Genomic DNA, 26,170 nt, shown 5'->3' with positions numbered 1-26,170 from the left:
TGGTGAAATCCAAATAAACTCTCCAGTTTAGTTATAAGTATTATACCAGTGCTAATTCTTTCATTTTGAAAATTGTGCTATGGTTATGTGAGATATTTACATTTAGGAGACTGTGATTCAAGGGTATAATGGAAACTTTTCTCTGCAACTTTTCTATAAGCCTAAATTCATTTCAAATTATGAGTTTAAAAAGTGATAAATCCTATAGGGAAGGCACAACTGAATACATTTAGATGTTCAAAGTAGGAAAAAATTACATACTTCCAACTGATGAGATAAGGTGAAGCTTCATAAAGGGGCAACTGGTCATTCAAGCATAAAATAAGGGACTTTCCAGGATGAGAACATAAGGTGGGTAAAGACATGAAAACAGGAAAAGGAAGGACCCTTCTGGAAAAACAGTATAAATAAAATGAAGAGCATCATAGCCCATAAGGAAGGACTTGGGATTTAGTTTATAGGCAAAGAGAGAGGCAGGAATGTGTATGAAACATGGAAAAAGATTTGCAAGCAATTTGATTTGCTTGAGTTCACCATATATAGACTGAGGCTGAGTGGGAGACAAAGATGGATTGGAGGGTTGTAGAGATAAAATTGTGAAAGATTTTGAATGCCAAGCAAGGGGTTTGACCTGCAACAAGATAGCCCTGTACATGTTTGAGTTTATTTCCCAGGAGACTCTAAGTACTTTAAAACTGGAATTGTATCTTATATTGAGATATCTGGGAATAGGTGTACAGAGGGAATATCCAAATTTGGAATGTTACGAAGAAAAGAGAAGCTGCAGAAACAGCTTGAATCTGCAGGCCAGAAGATCAATACCTGAGAGAAAGGCTTAAAGTAAAGACACATTAGCTAGGATGAAGGCTACATTTACCTACTGCAGTAGGCAAGTTAAGGGTGTTAGAAAGACAAGGCTATATCTTTAGAGTTGACTGCTTTAAATGTTTGGATAGAAAGAAAATAGATTTCTTTGATGGAACTGCAAAAGTAAACACATCAGTTAATTAGACTATTAAAATGGTAAATAATATTGGAAGTTCTCTATGTGTGAAAGCATTTTTGATCCACTTAATGTACGTGTTAGCAGGAAATGGTAAACCTCCGCTGCCATTTTTGTTTTTCCTCCCAGAACTTGTAGAGTATGCGTGTTGGTGCCCTGCCTTTTGTGTTCAAGAGGAGGGGCGATGAGAGGGGTGGTCATTGCTCTGGAACAGTAAGTGGGAGGAGAGCAATCAAGCACCAGCATCACCGTGTACTCCTGAGTATCCTAGTGGTAGGACGTGCCCATAGCAAACGCATATCAGGAGTCTGGAATGCTGTATCCACCGTGACCGTGACTACAACTTTGCAGAAGGCCGAGCCTGCCCTCATTTGAAGACGCTCCATGTCTCCTGAAAGGAAGACTCTTTTTACCTCCCAATCTAACTCCTGCGAAGTCCTGGTAAGCAAACACCTGTACCTGTTAGCGCGCAGAGACTCCATTAGCACAAACCCTTTTGATCTGAGATCACCGAGAGGCAGTTACAGACCACACCCACAGCCATGCCTGAAACAATGCAATTTGGTTGCCAGTTCTCACCAAATCACTGCAGAGTATGACAATATGTCTTTCCATCATGTTTCCTTTAAGGCTGCAAAACACTGTGGGACACGTAATATGCACATGTCCCTTGGGGGTATTTTTTTTTTCCCATTCATTACGTTTTAGCCATTAGTGATCACCTTACATGATCTTTCAATAATTCCAAAGCCTCTGAGAATTCAGTCTATTTTGAATTCTATGTGATTCTTTTAGCTTAGTCTGTTATGCCAAGTCTTTACTGTACCTCTAGAGTGTCATAATTGGAGATAATTTTTTGATCTTCCTGTATAATCTGGGAATTAGTTAATGAAAACTGGTTTTTAACACATTTTTCTGACATATATAAAGTTAAACACTTGTCTTTGTAAATGAAGTCTTTATTTTAATGGAATGTGGCATAATTTTAGGAAATATATTCACTAAACTCAAAAAATCCTAAAGTTAATAGAGAGGAAAACGAGTATTTATATAAGCATCACATAAAACATGTGTATAATTTTACTATTCTAAAAGAGTTTCTAGAATGATTCCTAGGAACCAATGGCATGCTAGAAATCAAATTTGCAGACGGCAGGAAACTGAGGGATAACTCATAGCATGGAAGCTAGAACCAAGACTCAGAAAGATCTGTACTGGCTATAACACTGAAACAAATCTGGGGAAGTAAAATGATGTGGAAACAAATGTAAAGTCCCACCCTCCAGGGCTTCCTAGGTGGCGCAGTGGTTAAGAATCCGGCTGCCAATGCAGGGGACACAGGTTCGATCCCTGCTACAGGAAGATCCCACATGCCACGGAGCAACTAAGCCCGTGTGCCACAACTATTGAGCCTGCGCTCTAGAGCCTGTGAGTCACAGCTACTGAAGCCCACGTGCCTAGAGCCTGTGCTCCACAACAAGAGAAGCCAGGGCAATGAGGAGCCCGCGAACCACAACGAAGAGTAGCCCCCGCTCACTGCAGCAAAAGAAAGCCCGCGCACAGCAAAAGAGACCCAACACAGCCCATAAAATAAATAAATAAATTTTAAAAAATAAAAAAATAAAGTCCCATCCTCCAGTCCCCAAAAATAAAAATTCCATTGAGAGGAACTTGAAAGAATTACACGTGAAAGAGTCTAGGCACTCATTTAATTATGAGTTAGAGATGCAATGTAATTGCCTAAAAAGCTGAAATGACCTTAGATCTGATTTGTAATAAGAACATTTCCAGGGCAAAGAGGATGATGGCCTTTTTTACACTAGGTTGAGCACACCCACAGGCAGGCCTGAAACATCGCATTACATTTTCAGAGCTGCATTGTAACTGGAACAGAGACAAAGTGTGTTCAGAGTAGGGTCCCTAGAGCTATAACAGGGGAAGGAGGACCCTGGAGGAGAGGAGCATGTTTAGCCAGAGGAGATAAGGAATAGTGGGATAGAGTGGAAGACTGAAAACTGTCTTCCATATCTGAAGGTTGCCAAGGGGGTATGGAGTACAGGCATAGGACAGAATAAGAAGAAAGGGGTGCGTAAACCTTGCTCAATTTAAGTAGGAATTTTATTATAGCAATAACTGAGATGCCTGGCAGGTAGCAAGTGGCCCCTGAGTTGTCAAAAACCTATCAACGAGCGCTGAGGGAGCACTGTACCTAAATGTGGCTGGTCTCAGTAACCATGGTGTCTGGTGACTCTGAAAGGCCACAGTTCTTGATGCCTTCTAAACCTCGATCAGAATTGCACAGAAGTGGCCCAAACCTTAATGGAGCACAGCACATGTTCTTAGCAATACATCAGAGGGCTGTTTACCATTTGAAAATGTAATGAAATAGCAGTTTAACTTTTACAGTAAGCCATTTAATGCAGCCCCAAATAAGCCAGTTCCTGTCATATTAGTCAGTGTTCATATTGCTACTGCCCAAGCTGGAGAAGTGCTAATAGTTTTCTTGTCTATCATTTTCTCCAAAACCAGAGCAGCTGCCACAATGGAGAAAATAAGCTAAAATCCCTTAAGACGTGAATTGTGATCACGGATTTTTTTTTAATGATTTTTTTTTTGTTCCTGTTATTGAGGTCCAAGACTACAACAGCCTTTTGCTTTCAAATTATGCAATGAAAATGTGGAATATACCTAGAGGGGCACACAGATGAATGGAGCTACAAAATCACTTCTGCCCGTATGGAACTTTTATTTCCTAATTTCAGTTTGTAATTACTACTAGTAATGAATATTTTATCTAAGCGTTTTAGCAACTTTTCCATTTTATTCCATCTGGTTCATTCACAATACAATATTTATATATTTGTCATGGATGACATATCCATTTTTCCACCTTGGCCTTTGAAAGAAAATTCAGAGACTGTGAACGACCTGGGCATGATGTAAAGTGCTATTAGAATGATAAGGTTAGCCTCTTGTGGATTTTAAAGATACACTGAGAGTTCACTTTATGCTATTACTTGAGAATTGTCTCTCTACAATACCTTAAAAGGAGAAAAAACTTGAACCTTATGCCTCTGCTCACCACCACACACACTGTCATTCATATGCATTCGTATTTTCTCTCCATCCCTCCCCTCTCTCGCTTCGCCTCTTGCTTTCCCCTTTCCCCTCCTGACTTCCAATCAGTCACTCAGGATATTTGAAGTTATATTCATCAACTGATTGACGTAGGTGATTTCTATTTCTAACCAACCTAAATTCATACTCACATGCCAGTTCCTATTATTAAAAAATTCATTTCAAAATAAAAATTGGAACAGGAACAAGTAATTTTCATCTTCTGCTTAATGACTTTCTTTTTATTAAAATGAGTATCCCAAATTTGAATACCAAATTGTTTATTCTAGGACTACTTAGTGAGTTGGCAAAAAGAAAGACAATACTCCATGGAAAAGCTAAGAGAATACAGGAAGGGAAAATGCAGGAAGAGGAAGCTTAAAAAGGAGAAAATTGGGTCAGAGGGAAAAAATTATCTTGAAAATTATACTTAGGGAAGGTGTTTTTGAAAGAAGACTATAAAAGAGAAGATAGACAAGTTTTTTTTTTTTCTGTAATAAAAAGGGAACTAGAAATGCATATTTTTGAGGATTTAAAATGTATGATTAATAATTCTCAAAGCAAAAACAGTGCCAAAATTTAGCATCTGTTTAATAAAACTGCTTGATTGAACTGAATTGACTGTGGAGGATGTATGGTCTCACCAAAAATACAGAAAATAGGAAAAAATATTACACATTTTAATTTGGCAATAAGGAAGTGATTCTAAAAACCTGTACAGCCCACTGCCTCTCCTGTGCACAGTCCGGCACTGTCACCGGGCTCAGGCTGCCATTTACACTCCAGTAGTTGCTATGATCGCTGTGGGTTTTAACTCTATCCTCCCTACTTGCCTTTAGCTAGAGCCATTGCATTCATTGCCCAGGAATATTTATTGAGTTTACAGTGTAGCTTTGTAACCACCATATGTAAGAATTGAACATAGAGTCCAGGGCAATCTCTGATCTTTAGAAACTGAAAACATTAATAGTATCTTTTTGCATCATGATTTACAACTTACAAAGCACTTCACCTAAAATTGTATAAAATAGTTAAAGCAAGCATTATTGTTTCCATTCTCAAAACTGAGAAAGCTAAAGATCAGAGACGTTAGCATCTGGAGTCACAGAATAAGTAAAGGAGGCCAAGCTGTTTTTTTCCTGCAATGCAAAGCTAAGAAACATATCTGTTCTCGTCTCAGAGTGTGACTGGTCAAGATTCGGAGTCACTGAGGCAATGTGAGACGCTGGGTTCTTCCTGGTGGGAGGCAGACTGGCCCTTGCACCAATCCTTTCTTGAGTTTTTACAAGCAGTGTGATCCTCAGCACCACCCTCCCCTCAACCAGCACGCATCTGGCCTTGACCTTTTTGGTGATCACAAAGATTGAATGATGCTATTGGCATTTAGTGCTCAGAGGAGTGAGAGACAATAATTGTCTAGGAGAGTGGCAAGTGCCCGTGGTAAAGAAATTTCCAACCCCAAATACGAACAGTGTCCCTGCTGAAAAGCACTTTTGCCGTTAATTACTAATAGTGAGTTATTAATATTTTTTCAGGCTTGGCACTCATGACCTGAATGTGAATGATTGTCAGAATTTATCAAGAACCTGACCATTGGGCAGCACTCAGGAGCCTCCTGCAAATGTATACACAACACTGGAATTTCCCCAGTTTTTAGAAAGAACATGTTATCAGTGCTTCAGCAGGGTAGTTTTGAGTTGGTCACAGTTTGCAGTTGCTGCTATTCCTTATTATATGTTACTGTTAGTTTTATTCTTTATTTTTGATTTCACTTACTATGGGCTACTTAGTTAACCCTGAAGTGTTTCATTATTCCTACTTTTGTAAACAGTATTTTTGGCCTATGAGTTACAGTGACTATACTTTGAGACATGCTATATATTGTGGTTCAAAGATGGATTATTCATGCAACTTATTGCTAAAGTAGATATATGTACAAACTTCCCTTCAGAAACTACACAGTACAGTATAGTGTAGTATAGTACAGCATATCATATACAGTATAGAATATTATAATTATACTAAAGTATACAAACAGTATAGTAGAGTAATACTGTAAAATAGTACCATATGGTATAGTAATAGTATCATATAGTATGATACAGTATATTATTCTTATCACAAAGTTTTTTCCCCACTTGAAAGTGGAAACAAGTGACACAGATGAATGGCGGGGTGTTTTTTCTTGCCAAAAGGGATGCCTTCAAAAGTCAGTAAAAAAAAGTGGGAGCACTGACTTATAGTGCAACATAACCTGAGCAGATCTCAGGAGTTTGGACTGTGACGCAGAACGCTTGGCATAACGCAGGGGGAGTGAGCCATCTTCACTATTACTGTCCTTAGTGGGGGAGGAGGGGCGGCCCACCAGGCTGCTCTAACATAGCTCTTTGTCCTTCTGTATTTCTAATGAAGTGTTTGGAGACCCTGTGGCAGAGATAATATTATTTTTGTTTTAATATCAACCATTACCTTTTGTCTACAAGGACAAGTGTTTCATCCATAATATTTATCGTCTTGTCTCTGGTTTTGTTGTTGACTCACTCTATTTTTTCAACACTTTTTATTAAGAAAATATTAGGAGGGAAACAATAATGGTAAGTTGCAAAATTATAAAAGGGAAGCTTGTACAGCTGAATGTTAAGATACTCTGAGGGAGAAAGAAAGAAAGCCACCAGTGCAGGGTGAGATAAATATGTGACATTGGAAATATGCGGTGTGATCTACTTGGCTGGCCACTATGTAGGAGAATAAATTCTGTAATCTTGCCAAAACTTGAGGGAAATGTGAATTGAATAGCAATAAATAACCTTATTGGAAAGGGTTGAATGTGATATACTGTACCCTCCAGCCTTTATACAGGAAGATTTCCCATTGATTACAGTGCCAGACCCAAAGTGGGCTGAAGAGGATGTAATGCGTAATACACTTCACAGTGTCCCTTCTGCTCTTATGCTATACAGCCTTCTCAGACTTTATGAGTTGGAAGTTCAGGTTGAGCTATGTATACAACACCACCCTTTTTAGCCTCTTTCAGGATTAAATAAACTTTATAGCTAATGTTTTTTCCTATACATTTTCATTACTATTCTTTTGCTGTTCAGAAGTCAGACTTTGTTTATTAATATTGCATGTTTAATAACATTTTAATTACTCTTGACTAAAATTTTAAATGTACAAGTACTTTAGTACCTTATTTTATTTAACCCTCACAATACTGCTGTGTGATAAAAGAGGGTATTATTTTTCCTGTGTTTTACAATTGAGAACACTCAGACCTAGAGTGGTTATGTGACTTGCCCAGGCATGTATAATGAATAGGTAGCCAAGCTGGTTCTAGATATCAGGGTTTCCACATGCCAATATTTAGTTATAAGAATTTTGTCATAGGAATTATTATAGTTGATTATGATAGCTTCATTTCTACTGAAATGTCTCATTCCATCCTTTTTGAATGACTGGGCAATATTATAGACTGCTCAAATGCAATTTGCTTGCTCCATTTAGGCAGTCACTCCTTTATTAAAAACTTTTGAGTATCTGCTTTGTTCATCAGGAGGAAAAAAGCAAAACAAATGTAAGAAACAACCAGATAAATATATATGCTCACTACAATACGTTAACCATTTGTGATGTAATAAAAAATACATCTGGTCTTTGCACCCTCCACTCCCATTTTGGCACAAAGCTCTTAAAACCATTGCAATTTCCTGACTGATAGGAATGTCTCATTGTCTGCTAATGAGATGACTTATGAGGGAAGGAGGAGCCTAGAAAAAACAACCACATGATTAGAAGGCTAGAACTTTCAGCCCCATCCCTCAATGTCCAGGAAGGGAGAGGGGCTGGAGATAAGTCCAGTCACCAGTTAGCAGTGATTTAATCAATTCTGCCTTTGTATGAAACTTCAATTAAAAACTCTGAAACAATGAGGTTAAGAGAGCTTCTGGGTTGGTGCACACAGTGATGTGCTGGGAGGGCGGCACAACCAGAGAGGGCATGGAAGCTCTGTATCACCACAACCATACCTTGCCCTATGCATCTCTTACATTCAGCTGCTCCTAAGTTGCATCCTTTATAATAAACCAATACGTATGAGTATAGTGTTTTCCTGAGTTCTGTGAGTCGTTCTAGTGAATATTGAAGCTGGGGTGAGGGGATCCTTGAATTTATAACCAGGGACCACAGAAGTGTGAACAGCCTGGGGACCTGGAACTTGAGACTAGCATCTAAAGGGGACACACTCTTGTGAAACTGAGCCCTTAACCTGGGGGGGCCAGAGGGTGTCTGTGCTAACTCAGGGTAGTTACTGTCAAAATTGAATTGAATTATAGGACACCTAGTTGGTGTCAGAGAATTGGAGAATTGATTATTGCTTGCCAAAACCAAACACCAGCGCTCACCATGTCCTCTACAAAACGCCCCGTACGTGGCTCAAGGCATGTGGAGTGTATATGGCCTGTGCGGTACTCTCTAGGTCACTTTGCACTTCTGTGTCCACCAGTTATGTTGTGTACTTGTCAACAACTAGTAGTGTTCGCCCCCAGACTGTTTGTGGTAATTGTATTTTATATAGTTACACACTATAATTGAATATTTAGTAAACTTAGGACTATAAATGTGAAATTGAAGGGTAGTTTCTATGAAAATTTAGTCAAATTCTTTGAAAAGACTTGATAAATGTAAGTTGCAAAAAAAATTCTATAAAAGTGGGCTTGGATAAGACAATTCTAAAAGACTGAAGAAAAAATTTAAATCTAGAAAGATTAAAAATAAAATGTATCTATTCCTAGAATGCAAAATTACCCAAGAAATTACTTCAGAATATACTTTTAGAATCATAAAAAACTAATCGCGTAAATATGAATTATAGCACTTTAAACTTAAAAAATAAATCAGGAGGAGTCTCCACTCAAAATTCTTCACAATTGTCTTTAAGGTTTTACTTTAAAGAAATAAAACTGAAATTTGTAGATGATGAAATATGGGTGTGACTTAGCAAGGAAGAAAATAAGACACCAATCACCAGAACTACACTCAAAGAAAAGGCCTTGATTCTTCTTCAAAAAATAATTCATGTTTTAAGTTAAAATGAAATGCATAAAGTGTGTATTACTTGTCAAATTCCCTCCTTAGCCAAGTTTTCAATTAGTCAACCAACCACCAGTTCTGATTACAAAATGAGAGAATCGACCATACCTCAACTCTTCCTTCTGTTTTTTATTAAGACTTTGAAGTTATCACCTTTGAGCCTAAGAGTAATATCAAAATTTAGATTATTTGCAATACCACTTTGTCAGTAGGGATTTATGACCCCAGTTTTCATTTTCGTTTAGGGAGAGTTAATGAAGTTCCTAGTCAGTAGATTGCTCTTAGATTGACTTTGAAAGAAAAGCATAGCCCTCAAGTTTTCTTTCTTCCATTCCCTAAAATAATTTATGAAACAATACAGCTGTCTGAATCTGCCAAAGTCAGCTTCATTACCCTGCCTCCAAACCAGCTTCCCCTCACTGTGTTAGAGTGTTTAAAAATGTACTCTAGGCTTATGATTGCCTACGAGAGGATTTTGTGACCTTGATCATTAACCTATACATGAACCTGAGAACCAGCCTATTGGAATTTTTTCCCATACATCAGATCTTAATCTCACCTGCTACTGGTTTCAAACTCCATTTATTTAATTTGTTCAAATGTGCTTTGCCTACTTCCTGTGTACCAGAATCTCTCCAGGCACTTGGGATGCAAAATCCATACCTTCATGGTACTTATATTTTAGAGGGGGGAGAAGAGAGTCAGAAAATATCAATAAACATAAAAAATAGTAAATTACCTAGTATATTAGAGGGAAATACATACTATCGGGGAGGGGGAACAGCAGAGTAAGGGGGATCAGGAGTACCAAGGATTGGGGAGTGGGTTGCCATTTTAAGTAGTATGGTCAAAGTAGACTCAATGAGAAGGTGACATCTGGGTAAAGACTTGAAGTGAGGAATGTGACCATGTGGGAGAATATTCCAGGCAGAGGGAAGAGCCATCACAGAGACTCTAAGGTGAGAGGTACCTAGCAGGTTTGGATAGCAAGGAGAGAATGTGCCAGGATGAGGTAAGAGAGAGAACTGTTAAAAGGACCAGTCTGGCTGCCATGCTGAGAATGATTGGATGGGAAAGAACAATATATAAGCAGAGAGACTAGTGAAAAACTGTTGGGATAAAGAGGCAAGAGATGGTGATGTCTCATTCCTGGGTGATAGCAATAGAGGGAGTGAGGAGTGGCCAGTTCTAGACATATTTAGAAGGTAGAGTCAATAATATCTCTTTAGTATAGATGAGACAGAGGGGTCAAGAATGACTCCAAGATTGTTTTCTTGACAACTAGGAGAATAGAATTATCAGCTGAGATAGTGGAGATATTTCGAGGAGCAGCGTTGTGATGAAAGATCAAATTTAGTACTAGATATATTGAGTTGAGATGTTTATTAGACATTTAAATGGAAATGTCGCGTCAGCAATTGCCTTTATGAATCTAAACTCTAAGGAAAAGTCATCAGCATGTAGATTGCTCTGCTCTGAGAGGAGGTGGAGATCAGCCAGACTTCCTCAACTGGAGTTTCGTAAGAGAATTAAGCCCTCTTTCCTTAAAGATCTCTTGTATGTAATAAATTCGGTTCTCTCCTGGGTATCTAGAATGGTAGGGATTATGTAGCATCCTTTAAAAAGTTGAGAAATTGTCTCTTTGTGTTGTGTGGTTCAGGCAAGGAAGCCCAGATAAGAAAGATTGCTTGGATGCCTACAGAAAATTAAGTTCTCTGTCTCTTTTTCTTAATTCTATTCTTAAGGTAGTTGAAATCTTAAGATATTTGGAGTCATTTTTTAAACCGTAAGTGGAATGCTGTAAACCAGTGATTCCCAAAATGTGCACATTTTTCACTGGTGTTCATAAAAGGGAGAAGTCAGTGTAGGGGTGACGGCTCAGTTACGTATGGAGAAAAATAATTAAAACAAAACCTTCTACCAATCCGGATATCCTCTCCATAAAAGCAGTAGAAAAATAAAATACTTTTATTACTGAATAAGCATTAAATTTAAATGTGATGTGCATCACACATGGTCTAATAAGAGACTGCAAGGATGGAAAGAAATTGCACTCCCTTGTGTAGGCAAGCAGATACAGCCCATTACAGACACAATAACTAGTCAGCAAGTAAGAGGACTTGACAGCACCATTTGTCACATAGGATTTATCCTAACTTTACGTAGTAATTAGGGTGCCTATCTGTGTTAGCTTATTGGTTTCATCCAGAGGAAAAACATACCTCGTATCTTTATGACAAGAGGTAGCTTTGCAAATTGGAGCAAGGCCTCCACTGAAGTCAGGCCCCTGCCCTCCCACAGAAGACAGAGAGAGGGGTGCCGTCTTCCTTGATGTTTGCTTTTCAAAAAGATGGCTCCCAGGTCTCTGGGTCATAAAGCTGACAAAAGACCTATCTAGTTTTCAAATGGATTTTTATACATTTTAAAGACAAGAGAAAGTATTTAGAGTGATAACTTTTCTGAAGTAAATGCTTAGGTAAAAGGAGGCAGGGGTTGGGGGACAAGGGAATCTCTTCCCTAATTTTCAACAGGGAGGGTTAAGCCTCTTCTTTTTAATTTTTCTTTGACCATACAGTGGTGAGCTCTGGGTGTCAAATAAAGGCAAACATTTCTTTATTATAGGACTTGTGCACATTATAAAATTTCAAGGGAGAAACATGTTTTGCAGCATTTCTCAATGTGTTTGATCACAGAACTTTTTTTTAATGGAGTATCTCCTGTGACCAAAATGCCATGCTGTCCTAATACAGGTCTGAGCAATTCCAGAAACAGTTGGTACATTTATTTTATTCTGATACCTTCTCCTGTGCCTGCATCCTTTGTGCCAGTCACCAAAGCCTAAGTCACTTTTGCACTTGAATTTTTAGTTTGTTGATGGTTTCTCCTATTAATTTTGCTTCATGATATGCTATTTTTATGTTTCTGTGTATATGTTTGGCTAAAATATAAACATTATGTATTCCCATTTTATTACTTTGGTAATAATGGCATGAACATTTTATGATTTTAATATTTTTGCCCCTTTCACTATTCCCTCAGTTCTCTTTCTAGACAGTTACCTAACCTTGGAAGCACCTAGGTATCTATTTGAAATCATGTGATATTCTGAGTCTGTAAAATATTTACTGTTCTAAAATCATCCTTTCAAAGGCCAATTCACTGCTTAATGGCATTAAACATCTGGGTAGCTGCTCCTGGGAAATGCGGGTGTGGGTGTATGTGTCATAGACTGGTTGTTTGGCTGTCCTCAAGCATAGGTCATCATGAGAATTAGGTATACAACCCATAATTATCTTATTCATACATTTACTTTCTTTTAAACAAGAACTTTTACTGAGTAGCAGATATTTTCATCAGTCTCTAATTTCTACTAAATTTCTTTCTAAACCTAGATGATTTACAAAGCAAAGTCCACAATATGTATAGAATGCTCCCAAGTAAGCTGAATTATTTCTTTAATTTACTTAATTGCTCATTGAATTTTGTGCACTTACAGAGCCATCCCAAATTTCTTCACACAGCTTAACCAATCACCTACTATAGCAGCACTGCTAATGTGTAGGAAAGAAGGTGCTAATTGCCCCTTAAACGTACCCCCTACCTTTCTCCATTAGCCCTGATTGTTCCATGAATTAGAGTAGGTCACTTCTCATTTCAACCAAAAATGGTTGGGTTTTGGCTAGCTGGTTGTATTTCTGGGGCATCGTGCTGTCTCCATCCTGCAGCTAAAATTATCTTGTCATTTCAAGGTAACAACCACCAAAAAACAAACCTTTGCTCCTTTACTCCTTTGCCCTTCAAAGGAACTTTTTCTCCAATTAGTCCTCTCCCCATTTCTTGTTTGATCTTTCTTTTTCACTTACAAATTTGCCAGGAATTTAGTCTCTCCTTCATAATGATACCAACTCCCTTCTAAAAAAAAAATGTATCATTCAAAACACCATTAAGCCAATCAGTAACTTCAAAAAATACTCATATAGTAGCATGTTGTCATCACACACATTTTAGGATTAAAATCCATATCCAGTGACTGTTACTTTATAGACTAATACTCAACTCCCAAGAAATTTGGGGTGTCTCTTTGTAGAGCCCCAGTCTGGCTAAAAAGTGCTAGGAAAGATGCTAGTATTTGAGTTTTAGGCTGGAAAGAGATGAGATTTTCGAAAGGGTCACTCCCTACTTCTTAGGCTTTGTCATTGGAATTTGGGCAGTACATTTTCCATGTGCCATTTTAAAGTAAAGAATAAATACAAAAGAAAGAATAAGATAAGTTACTTAAAGGATATAATGTCTTATTCTCTCACAAAAGCCCCACTTAGGAAGCACTGACTGGGCCACATCTTTGTACTCCTTTGTGTACACCACCTCCACCTGAACTCAGAGGCAAACAGAGGAGTTCCTAAGAACAAATTGGCCTAGTCTAGGGAACTAGAAAAGATCTCCTAACTGTGGAATTTGTTCTGTCCTGCTGAATTTATGCTCTGGAGAAATAGGTCTACCTAACCTGCCTATGTCATTCAAACAGCCATTCCTTAGTGGCTCTCTGAACTTGATAATGGCTTAAACTCTCACATGGGAAGGCTTAGGATATGGAATCTGAATGTAAAGACTGTATGTCCTGCTAACTTTCCTTGTTTCTTTCAATGGTGTTCATTGAAGTGATTGTAATCACTTAATAGCATTCAGCTAGAAGGAGGCAGCTTTTAGAAAATGAATTTATTCGTCTTTCTTCCTTTCAAATGTCCAAATTTAGCCTATGGAAGGATAAAGATGTCTAGGTCAAAGTCAATTAAAATTAGGACTTCCTAGGTGGTGCAGTGGTAAAAAAAAATCTGCCTGCCAATGCAGGGGACACAGTTTCGAGCCTTGCCCTGGGAAGATCCCACATGCCACAGAGCAACTAAGCCCATGTGCCACAACTATTGAGCCCATGTGCCACAACTGTTGAAGCCCACGTTCCTGGGGCCTGTGCTCCACAACAAGAGAAGCCACTACAATGAGGAGCCTGCACACAACAATGAAGAGTAGCCCCCGCTTGCAGCAACTAGAGAAAGCCTGTGTGCAGCAACGAAGACCCAACGCAGACAATAAATAAATAAATAAATAAATTTTTTTTTTTAAAGTTTAAAAAAATTCAATTAAAATTAAAGGATTGATTTCTGAGTTATCCAAGTTTAAATGAGAAGTTGTTCCTCTCAATATCATTCATCTTCCCCCAAAAGATAAACTTTTTATGTCTTGAAAATAACATTTATCCTTCTAAAATATGTATGTAAGGTATCTAGTGACAGCATGGGTGTCTTGCACTTACTTTTTGTGCCTGTTCATTGACTGAATTTATAAGTTAGGAGATCAGAATGCCTAGACAAAAAAGCTATTCCCACAGCGGTCAGAATATTTGAGTTGGGAAGCTGCCTTCCAGGAATAGCCTTCTGATTTATAGAAGAGGCTACCTTGGGCCAAAGGACTCTATAAGCATGATCTAAAGTTACTATTAATGTGAAGACACATGTGGAGGACATTTCACCCTTAATAGTGATATTGATTACTTAAGAATTAGTTGTCTCTTTGGGGTAATAATAATGATAGTTAACATTTATTGAATGCTTACGTGCCAGGTACTATACTAAAGGCTTTACAATACTACTATTTTATTTAACGCTCAAAAACCCTACAGTTTAGGTGCTATTATTTTCCCTATTATGTAAATAAGGAAATTATAGCACAGAGAAGTTAATAAAGAACTTATCCAAGGCCAGTGCCAGGGATCAAATCTGGCAGAATGATGCCAGGGTCCACCTTCTTAACCCCCTTATGACACTACTTCATACGCATTTATACCATAGCCATCACAGTCCCTCAACATACCAAACTTTTTGTGTCCCACAGGGTGGTCCCTTTACCCACAATACCTTTTCTCATCAGGTCCATCTTATGACTTGCTACTTCATTTATGAGGACTTGCCTGGCTTTTCCAAAGACAGTTATAGTTTTCTTTGCTCTAAGCTCCGATCACTCACATATACCCACACCACACTCTCTATGTATATATATTTATATTCACATATATATTTCTCCTTTAGCCTTTACTATATTAAACTATCATCATTTTTTATGCTTGTCCCTCCACCAAATATGATGAAATCGGGAAGCAGGTAGCTTTGATCTTCAGTGTCCTTCATGTCAATGATTAAGGGGAGCTTACTGATTTAATATGTTCCATGAATGGGCAAACAGGGTACTAACCACTTAGTCCTCTTCCATAAAGACTGCTGTGATGTAAGCATGATAAAACTGAAAAGAAAAAAAAGAAAAGAAAATCACATCCATGCTGCTAGAAAGTTAAATTTTTTAAAAGAGGAGAAAAAAACAACTTAGACAATAATAGCCTTCTGTGAGAACTATGGAGAAAAATAATCATGTTATATGGCATAAAAGTTCATGATAGAGGTTCTTTAAGAGGGATTGTGGTAACATATATGTTTTATTGACATTGGAATGATTTATCTTTACTTTGTAACTCTATGGTAAAAGCTATGACCTGAGGACCAATATTCCCCAAATTATATAATTCTGAAGTCTGTAGTTGAATAATCTGTGACCCTCCCTCAGACTGTAGGCAGTTTCCTAAATTTTTAAAACTGAAATATCACCCTTGTTCCTGGGTGTTGCTTTTTTAATTGACACTTTAGAATTACAAGACAGTTGGCTCCAGGAGTTCAGTTTTGAATTTATCACTGTACAACTACTTCAAAAAATCCAGGATGAAAGAAGTGATATGGGAAGAAAAAAAAAGATAGGCCAAACAAAGTGGTATGCACCAGGTAGACAGGTTCTAGCCTTGTGTTCCTGTGACTTAACATTGTGATACTGGGCAAGACATTAACCTCTCTGTGAGATAATTCCCTCATCTGCAAAATGGGATAATGATAAGTGTGTCTCTTAAGGTAATTAGCAGGATCAGGTGAGTTCATCTAAGTAACGTGCCTAGAACTGTGTTGGCATCTAAGTACCATATGAGTACTTGCAATCATCGTCATCAAGTTATTTAGAAATCTATGTGCATACATTAGATCTCAACAAAACTGCCTTCGAAAACTGTTATAATACTGTATCCCCCACTTACTGAAGGTGATACAAAAATAACCCTGTGAAAAATATTTCTCCAAGTTAAAACCCTTGTCCAAAATAATATCCATTATGTTATTTAATATTCATTATGTTATTTCTTGCCTAAAGATTACATGACAAATTTAATTTTGAATTTAGTACTACAAACTTTTCTCTCTTGAAGAACAGACCTCTGTTTCTATAAGGTATTGAAAATTATAGACCACTTTTTGCCTCAAGGAAGAATTAGCCAACAGAGTTCAAGGTTACAACCTTTGGAAGGACTTGAAATTTAAGTGCTTGTGTTGTCAATATACATATGCTTTTATGATCAACCAAATGAAAACAGAGTTAAATTTTGTTCATGGCAGTTAAGGAGTCTAATCAGGAAGAATGTGTCAAGAATGGTCACTGGTGCCTAGAGTAGAGGTGGGCCAGGGGACCACAGTGATCAGAGCCAAGCTTTCCTCAGAAAATAGTTGCCTCCACAAACATCCCGGAGTAACCATGAAGCCCCAGCTTTCGACACTGCAAGGCGCTGAGTGTGTGGGTATTAGACGGTGCAGGGCTGTGTGCTGAGGGTTCTCCTCACTCAGCCTGGTGCTGCCACTCATATAAAGACAAAGTCTCTTCCATTTAGCCAGGATTCATTGTTTTACTTTCAAAACCTAGAGACTACTTGCCTCAAATTCTCATAGAATTTGATTTTCATGTCATTTTTCTCTGCCCATAACGCAACATTTATTTCAACGTAAATAAATACAGTTTGTAAGCTACCTGTTTAAGCACCTCTCTAATAAAACAAGGAGCCTATTTTCATGTGTATAGCATTCTATGTTAATAAGGCAGGAGTGCGTGACAATTTTAAGTACAGTTTTATTTTATAATAAGTATTACTTTGTGATTGAAAATAACTTTGCGAGACAGAGCAAAAGAGAGGACAACACAAGTACGTTGAATATACATTTTGAGGCATTGTCTTTAAGGGGAAAGAAATGTCAGGATATATGCAATGGGATTCTTTTGTGAGTCCATGGTTTTTCCCTTTGTCCTATATTTTCTATATTTAATGTTATTAGACCACCATTAAATCTGAACCAAGAGCATTTGTCAACAGTTGAAGGCATATTCTCTTTGGCCACAGCTGCAGCTTGAGGTTATTCAAGATGACCCCATACTCAAAGGGCAACAATAAAGTGACCTTCACTATCCAAGAATCTATTCAAACAGCTAATATACATGTTAAGTGGAAAACAGGACAGATGGCAATATCAGCCACAGAGAAGTTCTTTGTCATTGTTGGAGCCTGGAATCCAGTTCTAGTCTAGATAGTAGGTTAGCTTCAAAAAGATATATTTACAGCAGCTCGGTTCTAAGAGACCAAAGAGCTCCAAACATAGTTTTACAGTAAGATGACAAAGAATATTTAAGATCTTAGAATATTTGGAGACATCTGCATAAGACCAATCCAGAGAATTTGCTCAGTTGGAGGAGGCTTATTTATATGATGAGGATGAGAAGAATTATACATGGTGATGATTACTTCACTCAGTTAATAGATACTTGTTAGGGACCCCCTAAGTGCCAAGCACTGTGCCCTCTGATGAGGATGCCATGGTGAGCAGGGTAGTTATGCTGTACTAACTATCTTCTGAACCCCTAATGAAATGATTGAAAACAGATTCTTTTAAAGGCACCCACTTATAAGGACAAAAACATGGGATAAGAGACAATAGCAACAAATTGTTTAAGCTAGACAGCAGATGTAGACATGGAAACCAATGTAACAAACCCTAAAATGCTGAATCTTAAAACCAGCAGGGGGCAAAGTCTAGAGGCAATGCAGTTTCCACCAAAGGACTCCCAAAATGCTCAAGAAATGACCTCACCGTGTATGCCTAGATTTGGGGAGTAAACATGAGCTTAATAACAGGAAGATTGATCGAGAGCAGCTAGGCACCCTCCAGATCCCCTCACTCATCCATACAGCTGGGAGACTGATGTTTTATTCCATAATGAGGGCAAAACAGAGTTAGTGGACTTGAGAACATCAGGGAGAAGAAAGAACAGAGTATCACATTAAAAATAATGGATTTTAAGTGAGAGTTTACATACGGAATGTCGAGATTCACAGCCTTCTTCGTCACTGGACAATCAAGAGTTCTCCAGGAAGGGTGTTCAAAGAGTCTTTGGGGAATTTGATCAATCCAGAAATGAAAATCCAAAGGATATAGAGATCAGGGATTCCTTAGGGAAACAGCCTGGCCAGATTTTCCTGGAGTATAAAGAGTACAATTGACCCACTTCTTGCACGCTCACAAGCACCTTATCATAAATGTAAGTAGACAACAATAGGTCAACACATTTAAGGCAGGCATCTAATTTGACATACAGACCAAAAACAGAAAGTAATACTTTTTAGGAAACAGAATTTATATGAAGACATAAGACCAGATTTTGTCTCAGTGGAACCAGAAGAGTGTGCTATATAAAAGAGACATATTCAGAGAGCAAAAGAAAAATATGCCTGGAAATTAATATCATAACAGTAGAAATGAAAAACAAAATAGAAAGCTTGGAAGATAACATTATGACATTATCCCAGCAAATAGAGCAAAAAGACAGAGAGATGGAAAATAGATTTTTTTAATTAGTGTAAGTATCCTACTTCTGAATAATAATTCCCCAATATGAGAAAAACTGTTAATGGAGGTGAAAAATCATCAAAGAAATATTCTCAGAATTAAAGAATATGAGTTTCTCAATTGGGATACCATGAAGTGCCCAGCACAATGAATAAAAGTAAACTACATTCATTAGGAAATTTTACAACCCTTGGGACAAAGAAAAAACCTAATTCCAGAGCAAAAATGCAGAGTTCACAGATTGGAAAAAGCATCAGGATAGTATCAGACCTCTCAACAGCAATACTGGGTAGCTAGAAGATAATAAGCCCCTAAAGAATTCAGAATGAAAATTATTTCTAATCTAGAATCTATACCAACTGGCACTATTGACTATTTGTGAGGAGACACATACCTTACAATATCGTATTTTATATATACAAGATTCAGAATGCTCTAACTTACATGTACTCTTTCTCAAAAAGCCTTTGAAGGATGTACTTCATGAAAGAAGAAAGAAACCAAAAAAAGTAAAATATATAGGATGTATGGATTCAGAAAACATAGGATACAATCCAAGAGAAAGCGCTGGGAATTTCAAGATGACATCTGTGCAACAACTGGTTCAGAATGGAACCAGGTAGAAGGCTCCAAGAGACTTCTCCAAAAGAAGGAAATTGACAGAATACCTAGTGTATTTATACGCATTGAGAGATTTTTCCCAATTAGGAAAGGGCTAGGATTGAAATAACGATAAACTATTGAAAACACACTAAACAGGATAATTATTAACTCAATGGGAGTAAGAATTTGTGCAAAAAAGGATACAATCATAATATACTATGTGATTCAGCTGAGAATGGCACTACGTAATAATAATGTATTAATAATGGTCATAATAATCACTGTTGACCTAGCTGTGTTGGGACACTAGATGACAGAAAGTGTTTGTGTGATAAGAATAGTGGAGAAGTGAAAGAGAACTAAATAAAGCCTTCTCTTCCAAGAGGGAAATCAATATTCAATACCTAAAACCAAGAATTCAAGCAAAATTAATATAAGCATGATATTTACAAAAATGGTAAAAAAAAAAAAAAAAAAAAAAGCCAAGATATTCAGCTAGAAAAATTGAAAGTAGCTGTTTATGAAGAGCTGAAAATGGTGCTGGAGTGGGCAGAGAGCTACTGTTTTCCCTAATAAGCCCCAAGAGCACTCTCTTTAAGATATGTTCGTTTGTTTCCTTGAAAAAATAATGCCCCCCCCCAAAAAAAAATTAGTAAGTTCATCTTAGTTGTCTTGGAGTTTACACCCTAAGGAAGGAGACAGATATGATACGAGTACATAGGTATGTAGCTAAATGCTGCGACTGATTTCTCATTTAATCTTGTGTAAACCCAGATGAAAAGAGTGCTGGCTTAGTGTAGCAGGGGGATCGAGTAAATCTTCCGTGAGACAGTGACATGTTGGCACCTTGTGTGGTAGATGCCTGCCCTAAGTAGTTGGCAAACAACCATTATGGGTAATAAACTTCAGAGAAGAGTAAGGAACCATCAAATGTGGCTTCTGTTGGGCTGGGGTAATTAACTGCAGGAGGCCACCTGGAGCATTGTATTTCATAATGACAAGATGAGCCATGGTGACCATGTGAGGAATAACATTCACCTGGAATAACCTTTACCATCTAATCTGTTCATGAAGATTAATTCTATTGGCTTTAGTAATATGAGTAACCACCTGGAATTATAGACTGGGAGGACCTGTAAGGACTTCAGGGCTCATGCATTCTAGTCTTATCCTCTCCTTTTGTAGTCAGGAACACTCAGGAGGTTTAGTAGTTTGCCTAAAGTCTCACAGCTGTTGAATGCTAGAGCCAAAGCAAGAACTCAGACTTCCAAGTTCCTTGTCTAGAACTCTTCTCTACAATTATAGAGAAATATATAGCTTGGTCTTTTTGAGAAACTGAAATTAAACTAATTATCACAGTGTTACTGAACAACTAAAAACTTTATTTGTTCAATAATAAAAGAAAATATTGCAAAAAAGAATTACTTTTTCTACTTGAATTTTGCATTATTGTCTAAATTTAGTGCCTGATAGCTTAAGGATGATCAATCTCTTCTTTAAAAAATAAATAATTCCTATTTTAGATTCATAAGTAATTATGTAAAAATCTAATGGTGATAACTTGTTACAATATTTCTAAGAAATGCTTATAAATACTGCAATATGTATGACTTGCACACATTCTCATTTTAAGTAATGACTGCATTTACTGTGGACATATATTTTAATAGTTTTAATACTATATTAAAAAACTCACTATTGTATCTTAAAATGTAATTATGCTAATGAAGCATGTAAAGAAATATCTCCTTTCCAGAGGAACGTTGCAATTCAAGATGGCATGTGCATCTCTCTCTCTCTCTCTCTCTCTCTCTCTCTCACACACACACACACACACACACACACACACACACACACACATACACAAATTAGACTTCCCTGAGTTCCTTGAAGAAAGAATGTTCTTAAGTCAGGAGGTCTACTTTTGTCAAAACAAGATGCTCACACTGCTGAACTAGGACTTTTTGATATTTTAATCATGTCTACAATGGTCAAATCTACAACAGCATTTTGGGGTTTTGGTGCAGGTCGTGATGCCAGGTATTTGTACTTTTATACAAGATTCACTGCCACCCCCAATAGAAGCTTAATACAAGTTCAGAAAACCAGGCTATTGTTACTAAAGAGAGGCTGTCACAGGCTTCATTTTTTTCCCCTGTAGTAAGTAATCTTTGTAATTACTAGGTCAGAATATGATTTCTGATTCTGAAATCCAACTGGAAAGTTCCAAGAAATACTTATAATATCTCAAGGAATAACTAAGAGTTGTATTGACCCTCTGGTCATTGTCCACTCAGAACAGGGATTCTCAAAATTACATATAGGAAAAAGAGCGCAGCACGTAGATATGATGACCACTGGAAACTATATTAAGCCACATAATACTTACAAAATTTCCCTTGGGTAATCAAGAGGTATCTATGGTTTGGTAGACTTTGAACAACAATAATTTTTAAATGTATGTTTTGTGAAGTTCACCGTGTTCTTCAGGTCACACAGAAAGACGGTTAGCACTCAAGTATATGACCCCTGAATCCGTGTTTTCCTCTATAATGCTAACTCTGATCATGGTATGGCCAGGATGAAGGCTCCGGAAAGATCGAGGAATTCCCAAGAGATTACTGTTGGAAGATTGCATGAGCAGAATGACGAGTTCTTCAAATCCAATACACATTTCACCAAGATTTGAATATTTAATCTCTAAATTACTGAGGCCAAAACATTGCAAGAACCCAAAAGATGACAAAAGAATTATTTCTGTAAGAGTGACAGTGAATTGTGTAATTAAGTGCAGAAAAACAGAATATGTTTGGTTGTTACTGTCCCAGATTATTTAGTTCGGAAGGATACCTGCTGGATTGTCCGGGGCGGGGCGTAGCCTCCCGAAATGTCCTGCTTGTGCCCTCTTGGGAAGAGTTCATTTTAAAAGAGACTCTGGGGTTCCCTGGTAAGGTAGGACATGTGTTCCTATTAGGTATAATACTGCCTTCTGCACCACGAGGGTCCCCTCAGTGTAAAACGGCAGATGGTCCAACCCAACAGAGACGCCTGCCACCTGCCACCGCGGCGATGTCTGCGGAGTGAAGGGCAGATTGCGCACACATGCGCAGAGACGCAGCATGGGGGCGGGAGCCGCAGAGCCCCTAACCCGCGTCTGAGAGGATCATTGCTGGGAAGGACTCTGGGTACAATAATGAACACAATGTATGTGATGATGGCTCAAATCTTAAGATCTCATCCCATAAAAGCTTCTGTTATTGCTAATCGCATGAAAATGGGTCCATACCTTGGTGCCATTAGAACTAGAATGATGTCAACTCAGAAATCCAAAAAGAAGATGAGAGAATATTATAGGCTGCTGAATCTGGATGAAGGGTGCTCTGCAGATGATGTCAGGGAAGCTTTTCGTAAGCTTGCCAAGTAGTACCATCCAGAGGGTGGCTCTAGTAGTGCTGATTCTGCAACGTTTGTAAGGATCGTAGAAGCTTATAGAAAGGTGCTTTCCCACGTGATAGAACAAACAAACGCCAGACAGAGTAAAGTTGAAGAAACAGAAGAAGAAGAAGAAAAATTCAAATATAAAACACCCCAACACCAGCATTATTTCAGTTTTGAGGGTATTGGTTTTGGGACTCCAAGTCAACGAGAGAAGCAGTACAGGTAATTTAGAGCAGACCATGCAACTGAGCAAGTGATGGAATATCAAAAGCAGAAACTGCAAAGCCAGTATTTCACTGATAGTGTAACTGTTAAAGATATAAGACGCAGTAAGGAACAAAAGATAACTCAAGCAATAGAGCGTTTGGTGGAGGATCTTATTCAGGAATCAATGGCAAAAGGAGACTTTGACTATCTCAATGGGAAGGGAAAACCTCTAAAAACATTTTCTGGCTGTTCATATAGTGATCCCATGACTCACAACCTGAACAGAATATCGATAGATAATGGATACCAACCTGAGTGGATCCTAATGCCGAAGGAAATAAAGGATTCTATTGATCAACTTGGAGAGACAATTATAGTTTCGAGGAAAAAATTTGGGAATCCATTGACACCAACTGAACTTAAACAGTGGAACCAAGTTTGTGAGCAGTTTCAGGAAAACATCAAAAAACTAAACAAGCGAATTAATGATTTTAATTTAATTGTTCCCCTCCTGCCCAGGTAAAAAGTCCATTTTGATGCACAGAAAGAAATTGCCAGAGCCCAGGAAATATATGAGACCCTTATGAAAACAAATTCACGGATAAAAACCCAAATAACATTGATCAGGGAGGAGGAGAGAACACCTGGAGTCAAGACAGCTTTCTTTAACTGGATGAAAGTGTGGAAATTTATTAAAATATGACCATCTCGATGTTCATAGTACTGCCCCAAGTCATTTTCAGTAGTACTGATATCACACATAGAGGCTGAGATTTCTTTCTATACTGCAAGAGTCTGAGAACTGTGTGCCTCTGTAGCTTTCACGAAACAAATCATATCTCCATCAGTGATCTGTAAATGAGAGAGCTGTAAGAAACTAAGTCAGAGAAATATTCAACCAGCTTTGCTCTGAGGATGTGACAAGACAAGAGGAGAACTCACTTTTAAGGAAACAATTTAATACATTTCAGAGCATAAATGTTGGTCATCAGGTGAAAGGAGTCAGGACAGGGACTCAGGATGGGACTCCTAAAGGGTGTTCCAAAGTCTTAGTGTAGTTTTGAGCTCTAATAAGTTAAAAACAGTTGCTGTTTGCTATCTTCAAACACAGGTATTTCAACAACAACAACAACAACTAAAAATGTATTATGAAAAGTCACAAAACGAAAGAAGTATGAAATACCTCCAAATGATATATGTTTTTTGCAAGTTTGCTGCATTTATACACCTGAGGTTACTAAAGCACAAAACCGTTCTAAGACTTTTGGGACATTCCCTATATGGTTGGAAATGTTAAGATCAGAAGATTAGCCTAGTGGAGTTATGACACTCTTCTTTTCTTATAAAGCCCGTCTCTCTGGGTACTGAATAAAGAAACCACCAAAAAAAAAAAAAAAAAAAAGAATTCCTGCTAGGGACTGAATTGTGTTCCCCTATAATTCATATTTTGAGGCTCTAGTGCCCAGTGTGACTGTGTTTGGAGATAAGGCCTTTAGGAGTTAATAAGGTTAAATGAGGTCTTAAGGATAGGGTCTTAAACCAATAGGACTGGTGGCTTTATAAGAAGGGAAAGAGAGCGTGATCTCTCCCCAGGTGCAACATACCCAGGAAAGGCTATGTGAGCACAGAGTGAGAAGGCAGCCATCTGCAAGCCAGGAAGAGAGGTCTCACCAGAACATGACTGTGCTAGCACCATGATCTTGGACTCGTAGCATCCAGAACTGTGAGAAAATAAATTTCTGTTTTAAAGCCAACAGTCTGTGGCATTTTGTTAAGGCAGCCAAAGCTAAGACACCACCATACAGATGAACTGGAGACATTGGAGTGTTGAAGCGAAGTTTGCATCAAGCACAGTACAGATGCCAAGACCAGAGTTACAGCAGAGTTTAGACAAGACCAGGGATCAGAATAAAGACAAGACTGAGACTATGGATGGAGTGGAGTCAACAACTAAGCAAGATTGAGCCAAGATTTAACATAGAAAGGAAGAGTTTAGGCTTTGGGCTTAAACTAAGGTAATTTTTTCTCCACCTTCTACATGTTGCAAGAGTTTGAGTTATTTAACTACCTCATTTTAATTCTTGTATTTCACAACTAATCTTGAAATGAAAATAATAATGCTTTTATCACATAGCCATTGTGAGAATTAAACAGTTATTGTAAAAAACTAATAAACAGAAACCTCAATTAAATAGTGTTGGGCAACCAGAAGCGGGAGCCCTCATGTCCTGCAACAATAGCAGAGCCAACAGGAAGAAGGAAGACTCCTCTCTTTCCTGGCAAAGACTCAGCCAATGAAAAGCCATGGACTCTATTTCCGATAGCATGCCCAATTTCTTTGTTTTTCTCCTTTATAAAAGTTTTCCTTCCCTTGCTGAGTAGGGGAACTTGCACATGGTTCCTGATGGTTGCAGACCCTGAATTTCAATTTTCTGCTGATTCTGAATAAACCCATTTTGCTGCAGCCTGTTTCAGATCAGCTAGCGTTTGGCACAGTGTCTGACACATGCTAACATCTCAGTGAATTGGTAACTACATATAGTAGCCAAAGTCAGAGAACTTGGGGTCTGAGCTAGTTTACATTCTTTTGTTCATACCCCAAATATTTATTGCATACTTACTGCCAGGCCCGATTACAGGTGCTAGAGATAAAGCAGAGAGCAAAACAAAAACAAAACAGAACAAAATCTGCCTTCATGGAGCTTACATTCTAGAGAGAATTAAGGAGTCTAATGACAAAAACCTGGGGTTGGCAGGCTCCTGAGTCCCCAACCACATCTCACGTCCAAAAGGATTTTGTTCTGGACAACTCACCCAGTCCCTGGGAATGCCTAAATATATGTAAAAAATAAAATAAAATAAAATAAAATGTTTGTCATCAAATAGCTTGTCACATATATGGTAAATATTGCTCATTTCTTTTTCAAAAATGCGTGAAGGACTCTTGTTTGACGTGGCA

General features: G+C 38.0%; 1 protein-coding gene and 1 pseudogene across 2 annotated transcripts in view; both read left to right on the top strand.

Moving 5' to 3' along the window:
- Positions 1-26,170, top strand: part of HS3ST5 (heparan sulfate-glucosamine 3-sulfotransferase 5) — a 163,527-nt gene that overhangs the window by 15,614 nt on the left and 121,743 nt on the right. The gene's annotated exons all lie outside the window — the stretch shown is intronic.
- LOC130855616 (dnaJ homolog subfamily C member 28-like) lies at positions 22,760-23,914 on the top strand (annotated as a pseudogene).

The sequence above is a fragment of the Hippopotamus amphibius genome, chromosome 6, assembly GCF_030028045.1.
Source record: "Hippopotamus amphibius kiboko isolate mHipAmp2 chromosome 6, mHipAmp2.hap2, whole genome shotgun sequence".
In the NCBI taxonomy this organism is placed as follows: domain Eukaryota; kingdom Metazoa; phylum Chordata; class Mammalia; order Artiodactyla; family Hippopotamidae; genus Hippopotamus; species Hippopotamus amphibius.
The sequence above is the reverse complement of the archived record's forward strand: the minus strand, read 5'-3'. Positions and strand labels throughout refer to the sequence as shown.